Source organism: Miscanthus floridulus, chromosome 4, assembly GCF_019320115.1.
Source record: "Miscanthus floridulus cultivar M001 chromosome 4, ASM1932011v1, whole genome shotgun sequence".
Taxonomy (NCBI): Eukaryota; Viridiplantae; Streptophyta; class Magnoliopsida; order Poales; family Poaceae; genus Miscanthus; species Miscanthus floridulus.
Window position 1 is genome coordinate 66858816 of NC_089583.1, and position 16506 is coordinate 66875321.

The window sequence follows — 16506 nt, forward strand, 5'->3', positions numbered from 1 at the left end:
CCCACAACACTATAAGGCAAAAGTCAGCGCCTACAACACTGTTTGGGCTCTGTCATGCCTGGAAGGGCTTAAAGTGCCCATCCTGTCATATCCTAATGGTACTTTCCCATAGGCATGCAGGGTATGGTCCTCAATATTGTGGTTGACCTGAGTGTCTTGTCTTACCCTGTGCTCATCATTTATGAAGGAGCAGGGTGTAGACGCCCGAGACATCGGGTGAAGCGGAGTCTACCCTCGAACGTCGGGCGAGGTGGAATCTACCATCGGACGTCGGGCGAGGCGGAGCCAGCCCCAGGACATCGAGCGAAGCAGAGCCTGCCCTCGGACATCGGGCAAGGCAGAGCCAACCCTCAGCCATTGGGGCGAGGTGGAGCCAGTCCTTAGACGTTGGGTGAGGTGGAGCCTTCCATCAGATGTCAGGCAAGGTAGAGCCAACCCTTAGTCGTCGAGCAAGGCAGAGCCAACCCTTAGCCATCAAGTGAGGCAGAGCTAGTCCTCGGACATTGAGCGAGGTGGAGCCTGCCCTCGGTTATCGGGCGAGGTAGAGTCCAGCCCTCAAGGGTCGGGCGAGGTGGAGCCAACCCTTAGGGGTCAGGCGAGGCGTAGCCAATCTTCGGTCATATGGGCAAGAAGTGTAGATGCGCTCTCGTCTGTTCGAAAGCATCAGCATTTGATGGTTATTAGTTTCACCTCTTTGGGTACCCCAGTATTCGGTCCTCGACACTATAGAAGAAAGTGGCATGGAACTAGGCTAGCACTTCCTCATTCTAATTATATCTAAAGCTCATAATATTAATGAGGCCAAATAAGTCACAAGACTTGATGACCTTATTGAATTCTGGCTCATTCTTTGCCTTCATCACCTCCCAATCAACATACTGCATCTTCACAACCTTGGATTTCTTAGAGTTGAAGTTCACAGATGCATAGAAGTTGGAATAAAATTCATTCCAAAACATCTAGTCAATCTCTAAATCCTTTGGCTGCTCATAGGGATTATTCTCACGTGCTTCCTCCACCATCTTCAGCTTTCCCGCATAGTTGAGCATGGGATAAGCACGTGTGTCAATAGGACGCCTCATGACTACATCCATAGAATACTCTCTGATGTAGCTCCTGTCAAACTTCTCAAGATGAGGTGGAGTATCTGGGCAAGCACCTAGAGGAATGGGGCGGCCATCTCTCTCCAGGTTCTCCTCCTCCTGGATCATCTGATCTCTCCTCCCCTGTCTCTAGCAATATCTCTACCTACTGCACTACCGTTGCCCCCTGTGGTCCTGCCATGACCATGACAAGGCATCTTCTTATCCCAAGGCTCTATCATCTTTCTATTCCTCCTCTGGTCATCATCACCTCTAGAGGACATCTATGCAAACAAATATAGGTCCAAATAAGAAACTTTACATAAGGAGTATAAAAGAACACTTGAAAACACTCTAGATAGATGAGATGATTCAAATCTCGAGTTAAGAAAGCACTTTGAACTAATTAGGTCAGAGGGTGCGGCACTGTTGCACCCTAGGAGCGGCACTACTGCACTTAGCGCTTCCCTCTCCCATGATTCAATTCTTCTCAACTATTTAGAATATTTCTCCAACATTCTCCTAAACCACTAGACAATCTCAGAATGAGTAAACCTAAATAAATACATGGAGTTGTCTACAATGTAGGTAAAGTGGCTACATGTTTAAGATAGAAATAAATCTGGTGCACAAATCCAACCAAAATAGAGGGTCATCGATGGAACATCTGCATTTACAAGTTCAATCTATTGAGTGCGGCACTACTGCGGGTACAGATGAGGCTCAACCAATGAATCATTGTTTTGATACAATTCATCCATCAAACTAGTTTCTACCCTAATCATGCAGTCACTAGAAACCATCTTACAACAAATATAGAACTCCATGGCATAGATCGGGATTAGGTTAGGGCTTCACCTTGGTTTTTGTGGATTGAGGAGGAAAGAGATGAAATGGCTCCATCCATGAGCTATAGCGGCTGCTGGCGATGACGAGGAAGACCAGCAGCACGGCGTGGCACTACTAGAAGTGGCAGCGCGACAGTAGAGAGGCGACGACAGCGTGAGGGAGAGAGACAGTGATGGGGTGAGGTGAGGGAAGAGAGGGTTACCTAGGGGCCAGGTGAAATAGATAGAAGAGATGGGCCCCCACAGTAACTTGCCGTTTTGGGCCAAATTCTAGTTGGAATTCAAAGTGCGGCAATACCGCAATGCGGCTCTACCGTAGGACAGGTGCGGCACAGCTAGACTCCCTAGTACAACAAATTTAGCTACTAACTAAATACCTCTATATATAGGATATGGACGCATATCTCAAGCATACTATGATCAGCAGCAAATAGTCAATACAAACAATGATCATAATGCACTTGTTTCTTATGACAAAACATTTTAAGCATAATATTTATAATTTTGCAATTCATTTGTTCTATCCATGCTAGTTCATCAATCAAGGTGTGCTATAGTTCGAACCACATTACGAGAATCAAGTATATTTAGCTCACTACGCAAGCACAAAACCTTGACTCATCAAGAGGCTTAGTGAAGATATCAGCTCGTTGCTTTTCGGTGCTCACATGGCGAATTTTGATATCTCCTTTGGCTTCATGGTCTCTCAAGAAATAATATCGAATGTCTATGTGCTTAGTTCTTGAGTGGCTTACGGGATTATTGGCTAACTTTATGGCACTTTCGTTGTCACACAAGAGTGGGATTTTAGTGAAGTGACATCCGAAATCTTGAAGGGTTTGCCTCATCCAAAGTAGTTGAGCATAACATGCACCGACTGCAACATACTTGTCCTTGGTGGTGGAAAGGGCTACACAATTTTGTTTTTTAGAACTCTAGAACACTAGGGACCGTCCAAGGAATTGACATGTCCCTAAAGGGCTTTTTCGATCTACTTTGCAACCGACGTAATCGGAATCTGAATACCCAAGTAGATCAAACCTAGAGCCCTTAGGATACCACAAGCCAAGGTTGGGAGTGTGTACTAAATATCTCAAGATTCACTTAACGACCACTAAGTGACACTCTTTTGGGTTAGCTTGAAATCTAGCACACATGCACACACTAAGCATAATATCGGGCCTAGATGCGCACAAACCTTAGTATCCATGGCTTTTCCTTCATCATTGAGATCTAGATGTCCATTGGTTGGCATGGGAGTTTTGATAGGCTTGGCATTCACCATGTCAAACTTCTTGAGCATATCATGGGTGTACTTCATTTGGCTAATAAAAGTTCCATCCAGCACTTGCTTGATTTGAAATCTAAGGAAGAACTTCAATTCACCCATCATGGACATCTCAAATCTCTTGGTCATGATCCTACTAAATTCCTCATAAAAAGAATGATTAGTACTACCAAATATTATGTCATCGACATATATTTGGCACACAAATATATCTTTGCCAACTTTATGAGTAAAAAGGGTAGGATCAGCTTTGCCTATTTCAAAGCCTTGTTTAAGCAATAATTCCTTAAGGCATTCATACCATGCTCTTGGTGCTTGCTTAAGCCCATAGAGTGCCTTTTGGAGTTTGTAGACATGGTTGGGAAACTTATGATCTTCAAAGCTCGGTGGTTGCTCAACATAGACAAGTTCTTGAATAGGGCCATTGAGAAATGCACTCTTCACATCTATTTGATATAGCTTGAAGTTGTGATGAGCGGCATAGGCTAGAAGCATTCAAATTGCTTCAAGTCTTGCCACCGGTGCATATGTTTCTTCAAAGTCCAAGCCCTCTACTTGAGTGAAACCTTGAGCAGCCAACCTTGCCTTGTTTCTTGTCACGACTCTATTCTCATCTTGCTTGTTGCAGAAGACCCACTTGGTGCCAATGACATTGGTATTAGGTCATTCCACCAAAGTCCACACTTGGTTTCTTTTGAAGTTGTTTAGCTCTTCTTGCATGGCCATCACCCAATCTAGGTCTCCAAGTGGTTGTTCTACTTTAAGAGGCTCCAAAGAGGAAACAAATGAGTAAAATTGGCAAAAGTTTGCTAAATGTGAACGAGTTGTTACCACCTTTCGAAGACTCCCAAGGATGTTGTTAATAGGATGATCCCATTGAATTGTTTGCCTTAGCCTTGGATGCTCAATGGCCTCTTGTTTATCTTCTGGATCTTCATCATCATCTTTCTCAAATATGTGTTGTAGGTTTTGTCCTTGAGCTAGAGTTGAATCAGCTACTACTGATTGTGTGGGTGTGGCACTACCACCCTCAAGTGTTGCACTGCCATGCTCTGGAGTTGCAATAGATGCTTGCTGTAGTGTAGCATCAGGTACAGTCAGCGGAAATAGGTGCAGCAGCAACTTGAGGAACCACCACTTTAGTAACTTCTTCTTCTTGTGGTCTAATATCACCAACAACCAATTGCTTGATTGCTTCACATGGTGGATCTTCCTTTCCTACAACACTTGAATCAACTTGCTCCACTTGAGAGCCATTAAATTCATCAAATGTCATGTCTACCGCAATCTCAACTCTCCTGGAGGTTTTGTTGAAGACACAGTAGGCATGCTCATTTGATCCATAACCAAGAAGAAAACCTTCATCAACTTTAGGTGCAAACTTAGAGATTTTGGGTTTCTTGTTAAGTATGAAACTGCTTGCACCCAAACACTCTAAAGTAAGACACCTTAGGCTTTTTACCGGTTAGAATCTCATATGATGTTTTCTTCAACTTCTTGTGTACATAGAGGCGGTTGATGGCATGGCAAGCGGTGTTGACGGCGTCACACCAAAAGATGTCCGACTGTCTTGTACTTATCTAGCATTGTCCTTTCCATGTCAATGAGTGTACGGTTCTTCCTCTCTACTACACCATTTTGTTGAGGGGTGTATGGAGTTTAAAACTAATGCTTGATGCCCTCTTCATCAAGAAACTTCGCTTCACACATCCAATTTGCCAAATAAATGATCAAACACTATCCTAAAGTCATAGAAATAACTCTCCTTTGAGAGGTTAACTAAACATGCCTTTTTTCTGTATACAATGGGAAGGGTTTACAGAATATGCTTTCAGCTGAAATCTAAACTAAAAGGCACAATGGCTGGGCATGAAGCAACATGAGGAAAGAAACAATCAAGAAAAGAAATCTAATAGCATCTGAGGGATAAATTCATTAGGTTAGTACAATGACATTAGCATAAATCAACATGTCAACATCACAATTTCTATATCTGTACACTCACTTTTTTGGACAGTAAAAGAGCAATAGCAATGTTCCTTAACAAAAAATAGTACACATCATACCAGTATCTCTTCTGCAATTTCTAGTTTGACTTCTTCCTTTATATCCTTCCAACTGTTTACTCCAATTAGTGGGGCCCATTGCTTTGTAAATATAACGACCTCATCGACAAATGCACGGGTATTCGGTCCAATGGGTCCTCCACGGCTTTCTAAAAATTCAATTGGGAGTGTGTGAATGCGTTCCTTAACTCTCTTGTTGCCTACTATTAATCCTTTAACAGTGCCACGACCTCTTTTCTTGCGTTCATTGGAGCCATGTCCTTGCAAAAAAGACAATAACAATCTTGAGCTGTAGTAGTTCTCAATTAAGATATGTGAACCCAATATTAAAAGTACATGCATTATCACAAACCGTTTCCCTCATCTCTTGCCTTCCTTGCATGGCTTAGCCTATTTGAGGGTGGTGTCGCATTGCTTCCATTGCTTTCGTCGTCTTCGTCTATGATTGCAACGGTGTCACGTTGCTCGACAAATGCCACTACACACAAGGTTAAAGGTTCAATTTTAAAAAAATTAGTACTAAACAACATTGGTTGAAGAAGGAAAATAAATTACTAATTTCTGGAATGTCCCCTTTCATCCTTAAAAATTCCTTGTACGTGTTGACTGCTTGTTGCCTAGTGTCATCCTTCAAATCTATTAGTCACCAAAAAAATGTAAGATGAGGTGTAGTTTATATAAAGGTGCTAAGATTTTGCTTAATACGAAAACATATGCAAAAACATAGATGATATACTTTTGGATTGTTCCGGTCATAGCTTCTTTAGCCAGTCCTTGTATGCATCAAAAGGATCATCCATAAACGGATGCTCATCTTCTTCCAGCTGCTGCCTTGGTCGCTTGAGGGGTGTTATGCTGACTTGCTGTGCTGTCTCTTGTTCCTTTGAGAGTACTAATCTGATTTCCTTCTCACTCTCATTGTCTTGTAGCATAATCTCTGCATGTCTGACAAAATCGAGGGGCTGAAGACTTGCAACATCTCTTCCACAACGCTTCTTGTAGTACAAGAAGTCCCGGGCATTATACCTAAGCTGGTCCTTAAGAGATGTCAAGGTTGACAATTTTATATGAGGCCTTTCCAATTTGAACATTACATAATCCTGATCTGGAAGTCCATTCTTGCAATGAACATAAAGAGTCCACATTTCGCCCGTGCCACTGCATAAATAGGACAATGGTTGATAAATAAACAAGAATAAAAAAGGTAAAGTATTACATATATATAAGTAATTGAACTAAATATCATTGAATTCAGGATTCTATTTTAGATGGTTTCTGTAATCCCATTATAGAGCAGGCACATGCAACATGAGAAATTCAATGCCTGATGCAGAAAAAGGTTAACTACATCCATACATTTTTGTGTAGTTAAACATTGATATTTAAGCATAGAAAACAATCTCATACTTTGTATTCCTGAATCGAAAAAGTACTGATAACATCTTGACATAGGTATAGTGTTATACATATGCTGAAGCTATTGGCTTTGTTTCTAATCATTTTGACAACATTACGTCAACCTGTCATACATATACTGAATATACTTTTATTTTGTCAATTATTTTTGCAGCCTTGCTTTGATGTGAACCCATTGAAGACAGAGTTCCAGATCCATTCAATATCAGAAAATTTGTTCCAAAAAATTTGTTCTAGTTGATGACACAATCAGACAAATCCATCCTCATAGATTGAAAAAAAATTATGCTTTTATCATGACCAAAATATGCAAGCAGCAAATGCTTGAAAACCCTAAACCCCTCACAATTTGTAGAATTTGCTGTGATGAGAGATTAAATATGAATCAAAAAACCTAGATTAAGTAATCATTGTACCTGGGGACATATGGAGAAGAGAACCCAAGATCATCTTCTACTTTGAGGGTGGCCTCAGTATATCGATGGCGATGGGTACCCAAGGCGGTGGAGTCTGTGCTGGCGCTGATGCCCTACGAACGAAGCGCCATCCTGCCTGAAGGCGTTGCCTGCCAGTGGCGTCCTCAACGGAGGCGATGTCGGGGGCGTCCTGGACTCCACATGTAAAATAACCAATGTTAAGGCCACAAATTAGGAACTTAACATGTAAAATAACCAATTACAGGCCTCTAACAAAAAGAAGCCACTCTGGTCATGACAACGGCAACGGCTGAAGAAATAAACAAGGACAGAAGCACCGACAGAACTAAATTAAAGAGCAATGTTTCTAACATTAAGAAGCCACTCCCGCTTAAGCCTGCTAGGCAAGCGCAGGTTCCCGCGAAGGATTTTTTGCAGGCTGGATTTAGCAGGTTGCAGGCAAACCTGCACCCGTTTGCATCCCTAACTAAAGCCCCAACAATCTACCTGGTGCTAACAAACAGGAATCTAATAAACTAGATTTCTGATGACAGCAGTCAAAGCCAACAATCTACCTGGTGCTATATGGATGGGCGCCCAAGGCAGTGGCGTTGTTGCTGGCGCTCATGCCCTGAGGAGGAAGCGACGTCCTGGCTGGAGGCGACGTCGGCGGTGTCCTGGACGCAGGCGGCGTCGGAGGCATCCTGGAAGGAGGCGGCGGCGCCATGGCCCTCATGGAGGCGGCGTCGGGGGCTCCTGGACGGATCACGATCTAATTTTGGGGAAGGGGATACGAATAGGCAGGTACGGGGGGAGGAAGCGATGATATATGGCGCTTTTTTCTTTTTTTCGTTTGTGCGCAGAAATTTGGCGCGGTGGGAAACTTTGGAAAATTTTGGGAGGAAATCAGGCACGTGTTGTGGTTTTGAGCCTTCGTTTTGGCGCCTTCACCTGGGTTTTAGGCGGTCTGGCATTTTTTATACACACGATCGTTTTTCAAATAAAACTTTGCATACATACCATTTATATATATATATATATATATATATATATATATATATATATATATATATATATATATATATTTACGTAATTTTTTAAGTAGGAGTACACACAACTAAATTTGGAATTTGTTCCAATCACCGGAGCTCTGCAACAGCGTAGTGCAGCCGTGGCGGGGCAGTGGGTGGCAGCGGGGCCGAGTAGGACGATGGACAGTGCCATTGGAAAGAGGAAAAAAATCGAGTAATTGCTCACTCGGGGGAGGAATAGACAAATCCTAAAAATAGCGCTACAGTAAAACCCAAAACATGATCAAATTCATGTCACAATTTTATATGGGCAGTTTTTCAAATATAACTTTTGCATACATACAATTTAAATATATATTTACGTAATTTTTTCAGTAGGAGTACACACAATTCAATTTGGAATTTGTTCCAACCGATACAAAGAAATTCATTTAATCTATGTCTTGTGGGAAAATTTGGGAGCCAAATTTCTCTCGAGAGGGCTTGACTCTATAACTAAAAAATGGTAAAAGCCAGTAGGGCCAGGTCGAGGAAGAGGGAGGCCGCGCTAGGGTTTCGCCCGAGCTCGGTGGCCGCGTATGCCAGAATCAAAATCGAATGCACAACATATGTATGCCAGGATCAATTTATTCGTACGTGACATGAGGCTTATAGCAAGGATAGGCTAACTTTGTTTGACACCAGCGCCTAAGCGACACATTCTAATTTCCTTAATTCCTTTGCACCTAATTACTAGGTGAATTCTGCCTTCTCCTCGTAGAACCAAACCAACACTTGGATTCCATCCAAGCTCCCAACTGAACCAACCATTCCCTTACCAAGGGAACCACCCCAAACAAACTAGAGCCATCTAATCTCGAAGAAGTCCAAGTCGATCTTGTCCGTGAGCACGGCTGATATATTGGTTTTACACTCTACAGAGATTGCACATTTTCACTATGAGTCATGTTTTCCACATCACGGTTCACACTACCTAGGTGCTTCGCGGGGTCACACTACAAGCCCATTACAAAGTCCTCCAAGCCTGTTTTACACCTCCTATAAGGTTTCGCCGTGGGTACCAACACCACTGCAGAAGTAGTAGTAGCACTAGAAGTAGTAAAAGTAGTAGTAGTTGGAATATTATATTCAAAAAGTTGGAATGTTCAATTTAAAAAGTTAAACAAAAAAGTTGGAATGATATAAATAGGTTTTCAAAAAATTTAAATGTTGTTGTAATGTTCAATTTTAAAAGTTAAAAAAATATAAAAAAAGAACTAGAAGTGGTAAAAGCAGTAGTCGTTGGAATATTTTATTAAAAAAAGTTGGAATGTTTAATTTAAAAAGTAAAAAAAGTTGGAATGATATAAATAGGTTTTCAAAAATTTTAAATGCAGTTAGAATGTTCAATTTAAAAAGTTAAAAAAATATAAAAAGAACATAATTACACAAAGTCCAGTCGCCTCACCAAGCTCGACCACAAAAGGAAGCTCAGCACAGCAAGGCAGCCTGGCCCAAGCAGGTCCAGTTATGTGCATTTTTTTAGAATGGCGTATGGTACAAGAAGTTCAGTGAGGTTAGTCCCTTCAACTTTTAAGCTACGTTTCATCTCCCTACATTGGCGAGGTGGGACTAATGTACCAACGTTTGGCAACAGCTGGGCAACAGCCAACACACTCCGTCAATGGACCGGCCCACTTCGTTTCCTCAAAACCGTCCCGCACCGGCCACTTCCATCTCCCGTACACCCTCCCTGTCCCGTGAGTCCGTGACCCCCCGCATTCCCCACCTGTGACTCCCACGAGGCACGAGCGACGGAGGCGGCGGCGGATTGAATCCCCCAGGCGGCGACGAAGGTGGCGGCGGAGTCGTCGACCATGTCAAGCAGCAAGCGCGGCCACAACACCCGGACCCAAGCGCGCAACTCACGCGGCCAGTTCGCCCCGCGCGCGAGGTGTACCTCGTTCGACTACGACACTGACGTCGACGGCGATCCGGCCACAATGCGGTTGGCATTGGAGGTTTGGGCGACCGGAGGAAAGCGCGGCGAAGTAACTTTTGGGTTCTAATTTAATTTGTTTCCAGCATTTTCGCTTGTATGCAGCCGAGTATCTGCTACAAATTGGTTCAAGCATTTTGTGTGGTATATTTGGTCACTTTGGAGACAGGATTTTCAACTTCGGGAGAAGGGATCTCTTGTTCCCGCCATTTTTGGGTGTCCTGGATCGGAAGCCTGCTACTCCTATATGGGCTTTTCATTTCGCAGGTAGCTGCAGATGTGCTCCACCAGCTCTTAAGGCCCATACCCATGGACCCGAAAGAAACTCAACCAGCGTAACGTTTCAACTGGGCCGAGCACAGCCACCGGCTTCGGTCTCCTCTCCCTCTCCTTGCGGCCGACTCACACGGCCATGCGACATTGGCCATGGCCGGCCGGCGCTGCCGCAGCAGCCGGCGAGCATTTCCGGTGGTGCCCCGCCCGTCGACGGACGAGCCCACGCTGCATGACTCCGCTGCTCTCGTTACCTACTAGTTAAGAAAATCATCATAAGAATCTTCTCCCAGAGTACTAAATGGAGGGAGGACTCCGTCATTAATGTAAGTGTCATCTGGGTCTTTGTCTTCATCAAACAGGTCATCGCATAAAAGACTTGCTCGGCTTGTGTGCTCAGGAGGTAAGGTTCATCTGAATACCTAAACCGAGTGATATCAATATCGATGACCCCATATTTATTCTTATTGTACCCTCTCGATCTGCTACTACTAGCTGCAGGGACATCAAACCATACACACTGGAACAACATGACTTCCTTGTCACCATGAAAATCAAGGCAAATGATTTTCTTCAGCACACCATACCAGCCCATGTTTCCTGTATTTGCATCGCCCTTCACGAATACACCACTATTTTGAGTAGTTAAGCAGTTCTCTATGGAAGAGACCCCAAAAAGGAAGCCATTTATGAAACACATGTTGAACACACAAGCCTGGCCACAACTCTTGTTGCGCATCTTTCAACAAATCAAAGAATTTCTTTGCACTCTCACAAGGCTCTTCATTGGTATTGCCACTGGTCGCACCCCTAATTAATGCGGACAACAGATTATTGGCGGATGATGCATCATCTGGTGGGCCTACATTCAGATCCCTATCATCATTCAAAAATATGCCGGCGTTACCTTTCTCTTTGACAAAGTTCTCATCAAACCCTTTAGTTAGCAAGTCCATTTGAACCTCGGATTTTCTTTTGTACACGACTCCACAACACCTTGAACATGGACATGGTGCAGTTTCTGATGCATAGGTGCCTTCGAAAATAGTATCAATAAATTTGTCCAGACCTGCTTGCCACTCAACTAATGACCGAGGCAACAGCATCCAACTCCGATCATCATCATGTGCCATTAATTATATCTTCGAAATATCACAATGATTTCCTGTAGCACGTTAAATTGAAGGGATGATGACATTATTATAAACTTTATTTATCAGAGATAAAGAAAATTAAAAATCTATCAATTTTCTGAGCCAAGCTTAAAAAGGGCCCTTTACTTTAACTATAATTTAATAAACTTTAATGCATCCAAAGGGCATTTTTATCAAACTTTATATACTAGTATATCTAGAGCAATATTCAGAAGCTTAGCACTGTCCATTGTGACAACAGCTACCCAGCGTGTTTTGCTATTTTCTCCATCCATGCTCAGAACAATAGTTAATGGAAACAAATGATTATCTCCTTAAAATAAGTGTGATGAACCGAAACTCAGATTGGAGTATTACACATTAAGTCACAATAACTAATCAACACTGCTAGACCAAGCCAAAAACGAAACAGCTAGACCTCAGCATAAATAGAGTACCATTGGCTAAGAGTGAAATGTTTTTGCACTGAACCAGACAAATTAAAAAATGTGTGGATTAGCCAATGCATCTGAATAAGAATCTTGCAAAAATTTGTCTGGATTATCAATAACAGTGAGTAATTTGATCTAGTCAAGTACCAAACTTAACAGTAATATGTAGAGAAAAAACTGAGCAATAATGCAAGCATACGTGATTCTCTTTTTCACGTCAATGATCGCTGGCCGGCCGCTGATCGTCTCTCTCGTGGATGATGAAGGGTGCGAGGTGAAACTGGTTCAATGCTCTGTCCCCTCTCGCACGCCGAGGAATGACTGGACGGTGTTCGCTCTCCTTATCTCGTCGATGATCAGGAAGGAACTAGGGCACCAATATGCCATAGTCGCTGTAGGGAATTCAAGGGCCATGATGACTATGGCCGTAGGGAAGGGGCGCTGCGACGACAAAGGCTTCAGGGAGGCCTTGACCACGCTAGCTGCTGGTGCTGGCTGTAGGGATCAGGGGGGCCTCCACCACGTTCTTTGCAAAGAGATAGTGCGTGGGGGAAGAAGAGAGGCCGTGGGAGAGAAGGAGCCGCGATAGGAGCTGCAGGCCGCGACCTCTACGTGATATGTAAAATTAGATTAGATCCTTTTTCCAATATAACTGGTCAACATTAATTAATATAGGGTACTTTCGCTATTACTAACACAAACATAGACGTAGCCTAGTGGTAGGAGCTTACTTTCAAGACCAAGAGGTCTCAGGTTCGAAACCCATATTGTTGTCATTTTAAAAAAAAAATTATGCAACCATTAAAGTGGAAAGGCTTAGGTATTGCAACAATGTAATTTTTCGTTGCTATATTATAACCTTTTTGCAATGAACGAAACTGCTACATACAACGAAACCAAAATCATTGCAACCTTAGTGACTACAACGAACTATTTTTTTGTTGCTATATGTACCAATTTTTTGCAACGCAAGCGACTATTATATACAATGGAACATATTCGTGGCGATATAGATGGGCTATTGCAACCATAAAATAAAGAGTTGCAATATCACCTTAGTATTGCAACGAAAATAAACTTGCCCACAACGCAAATCAAATCGTGGCAACATTAATCACTTATTGCAACCGTTCAATAATTTGTTGCGATAACACTTACTTTTTGCAACGATCTCCACACTTATGGCCACAAAACAATCTTCATGGCAAAAAACCAATCTATCACAACCAAAAGTGAAAATCGTTGTGATAACAACGCTTGTTGCAACGAAACCATGCCGCTGCGACAAAAAAGCGTGGTATAAGGGTCAGAAGTTAGTAGTGGGTGCTCCAACTTGCTTTCTGGTTTGACAAGCGCTACAAATCCTATCTTTCTCAAAGTGAACATTTGTTAGTCCAAGAATGTGTTCGTCTTTTAGAAGTTTGGCTAAGTTCCCCATCCTAGCATGGGCTAGTCGACGATGTCCAAAGTCATCCCATGCTAGATTTTGCCACTAAACAAGTCTCAAGCTTAGCTTTACTTTTGTTGAAATCAACTAAGTAAAGCTTGTTCTTCAATTGACCCAAAAAGACAATAGAGGAATCCTCCCTTCTAAGGACTTCCACACCCTTATCCGAAAAGAGGCAATTGTAGCCCATCTCACACAATTGAGAAATGGACAACAAATTGTAACTCAACGAATCAACATGTAATACATTTGTAATTGAATGCTCAAGGGTTATAGCAACTTTATTGAGACCAATCACATCCCCTTTTGAATTGTCTCCAAAGATAATAATTTCATTTGAGTGCGTCATTGGGGAATATGATGAGAACATACTCATTTCTCTGGTCATATGATTTGTACATCCACTATCAAGCACCCAACTTGATCCACTAGAGGAGTATGCCTACAAAACAAGTTTAGTTGCTATATTTAGGTCCCCAATTTAACTTGGGGCCTTGCATGTTAGTCACGAGAATCTTAGGAACCCAAATAGAAGTATTCCTATATATGTTGGTTTTCTCTCCAACATATTTTGCAACCACTTTCCCACTGCTATTGTTCCTCAAAATAAAGCATGATGTCAAGCTTTGTCGAGGTGCATAAGTCTTCAGTTGATAGGCATACTTATTTTTGGTGGCCCACACTGATTCCTTAGGCTTCTAGAAAACCTGTTTCTCCTGGTACACCTTCTTCTTGGGCTTAGTTTGATTAGGAGTAGAATTGGTAGCCTTCCCATGTTTGCGGGGCGTGGCACTACCATTGCGCAGGCACTGCCGCTCGGGGACGCTGCACTGCCATGGTCTGTGCAGGCTGATCTGTACCAATTTTGCCCTTCCTTTCAAACTGCACAGCACTCATAGCCATTTACTATCCTTCTTCCATTTGTTTTGGCTCCTTTTGTGTGTCCAAGCCCATGCTTGATTGAAGGATGCCTTCCTTGCTTGAATTGTGGTCCTTTTGATTCATCATTCTTCTTGTCATTGGATTGAGTCTTACCTATCTACCCTTTTTCCAATGACTTCATTGACCTAGCAATTTTGTTTATCATAGCCTCCATGTTTGCAAGGTTAGTGGAATAGGGCATTCAAATCAAGATTAAAACATTTTCCACAACCTTGACTAGTGGAGTGAGTAGAGGTTTTCTTTGCCTTAGGGAGATGTGAGTTGCCATCCCAAAGAATGCCATATTGCATCTCAAGTTCTTTGTGCTTTTCATCCAAGTCACAAAACTTTTTATTGAGAGCTTTATTTGCTTTCTTTGTAATAACATGGTCCTCTTGCTCTTTGGCCAAAGCCTTGCGCAAGGATTCCACCTCACTTCTCTCTAATGCAAGAGCTTCTTTGCTAGCAATGTAGAGATCCTCTTATTGGATAAGAGTCTTGTCTCTAGATTCTAGCGTGGTTTGGACACTCTCTAAATCCTCCATTAGCTTAGTGATGAATAATTTGGTCTTTCCATCCAAAATTTTAGTTATCATATTTATTTCTTCATCACTAGATTCATCATCACTAGAGCTATCACTAATATCACTACTAGAGATATCACTAGGAGGTGGAGGAGATTTGGCCTTCGATTTGGATTTTACCTTCTCACCCTTTGTCATGAGACAAACATGAGGGGAGTAGTAGTCATCATCGAACATGTCATTGAAGAGCCTTGGTGTAGTGGATGACTTGTGAATAGCAATAGTTGCAACCTTCTCATCCTCTTCACTTGTGCTCTCTTTAGTTGAGTCCCATTCATGCCCAATGTGAGCCTCTCCCATGTACTTCTTGCTCTTTTTATTGTTGGCCTTCTCCTCTTTCTTGTCCTTCTTATATTTGTTGTCCTTGATCTCATATGGACATTTGGCAATGAAGTGATCGGTGCTTCCACAATTGTAGCATGTCCTCTTTTTCTTGTTTGGAAAACTTCTCTTCACTACCTTGTAGCCTTGCTCGTTTAGCCCCTTGTGATACCTCCTCATAAAGAGAGCAACATCATCAACTTTCTCATATTGATCATCATCATTTTCACTTTCACTTGAAGATGATGTGGTCTCTACTCTTTCTTAAACTTGCTTGCTTGCTTTGGGCTTGCTAGTTGAAGCTTGTTGGTTGATCTTGGACTTGCTTGTAGAGCCTTGCTTGCTTGATTTGTTGGCCTTGAGAGCTACATCTTTGATCTTGATGGCCTCTAACTTTGCTTGCAATTCTCCAAGTTTCTTCCTCTCATTTGCTTCTTCTCTTTGCATGTCAAAGGTCAAGTCTCTTTTTAGCTTTCTTGCCTCCTTCCTTATTCTTCTCTAATTATCATCGAGAGCTCTTTCGGCATCGATATCCTCAAGATGTGGTAGTGTGGTGTCGCTCGCTGTTAATGCGCTTAGCTTGCTACTGTCCGTGTTGATATCCACCCGCTTCACGCTACTAGTTCCTCCTCCAGCCTCCATACCTCACGCGGTGAAGCGTATGAGGTAACCTGCTCTGATACTACTTGTAGGATCTCTGGTTGGCCTAGGGGGTGAATAAGCCTATCAAAACAAACACTCAAACTTTTATCAAATTCACCCTATGGCACTGCCGCTCTGGAGGGCAGTACTGTCGGACTGCGGTACTACCGGACCAAAACAGCGGCACTGTCGCACCTGCAAACAACTTCTAGTCATAGTTCAAAATCAGTGAACAAAAACTTAGATCGGAGAAATTTCTCAGCTTACTGTAGGTATTATAGTCACTAGATCAAGAGCTAGAATGAGTAGGAACACCGTTGGAGCTAGAAATTTCTTAGCTTACTGCAGGTATTATTTCTCAGCTTCAGCGCTGGAGCGGCAGTGACGCTGGGAAAAGGGTTAGGGAGGCGCGATAAGGATCGAGGAATGTGGTAGCGCTGTCTGCTTAGGCGGAGGAAGGCCAAGGGCAAGGAACAGCGGCATGGAGGAGCTCTATCTGTCCATCCATGGTGGACGCGACCGTGCCCAGCGTGTGCGAGCGCCAGAGAGCGAGGGAGAGGGAACAGAGAGCGAGAGAGACAGCGCGGAGGGCGAGCATAAGTGGAGGG

General features: G+C 42.8%; 1 pseudogene; it reads right to left on the reverse strand.

Moving 5' to 3' along the window:
• Positions 1-5278: 5278 nt before the first annotated feature.
• Positions 5279-7843, reverse strand: LOC136548591 (uncharacterized; annotated as a pseudogene).
• Between the last annotated feature and the right edge of the window lie 8663 nt (positions 7844-16506).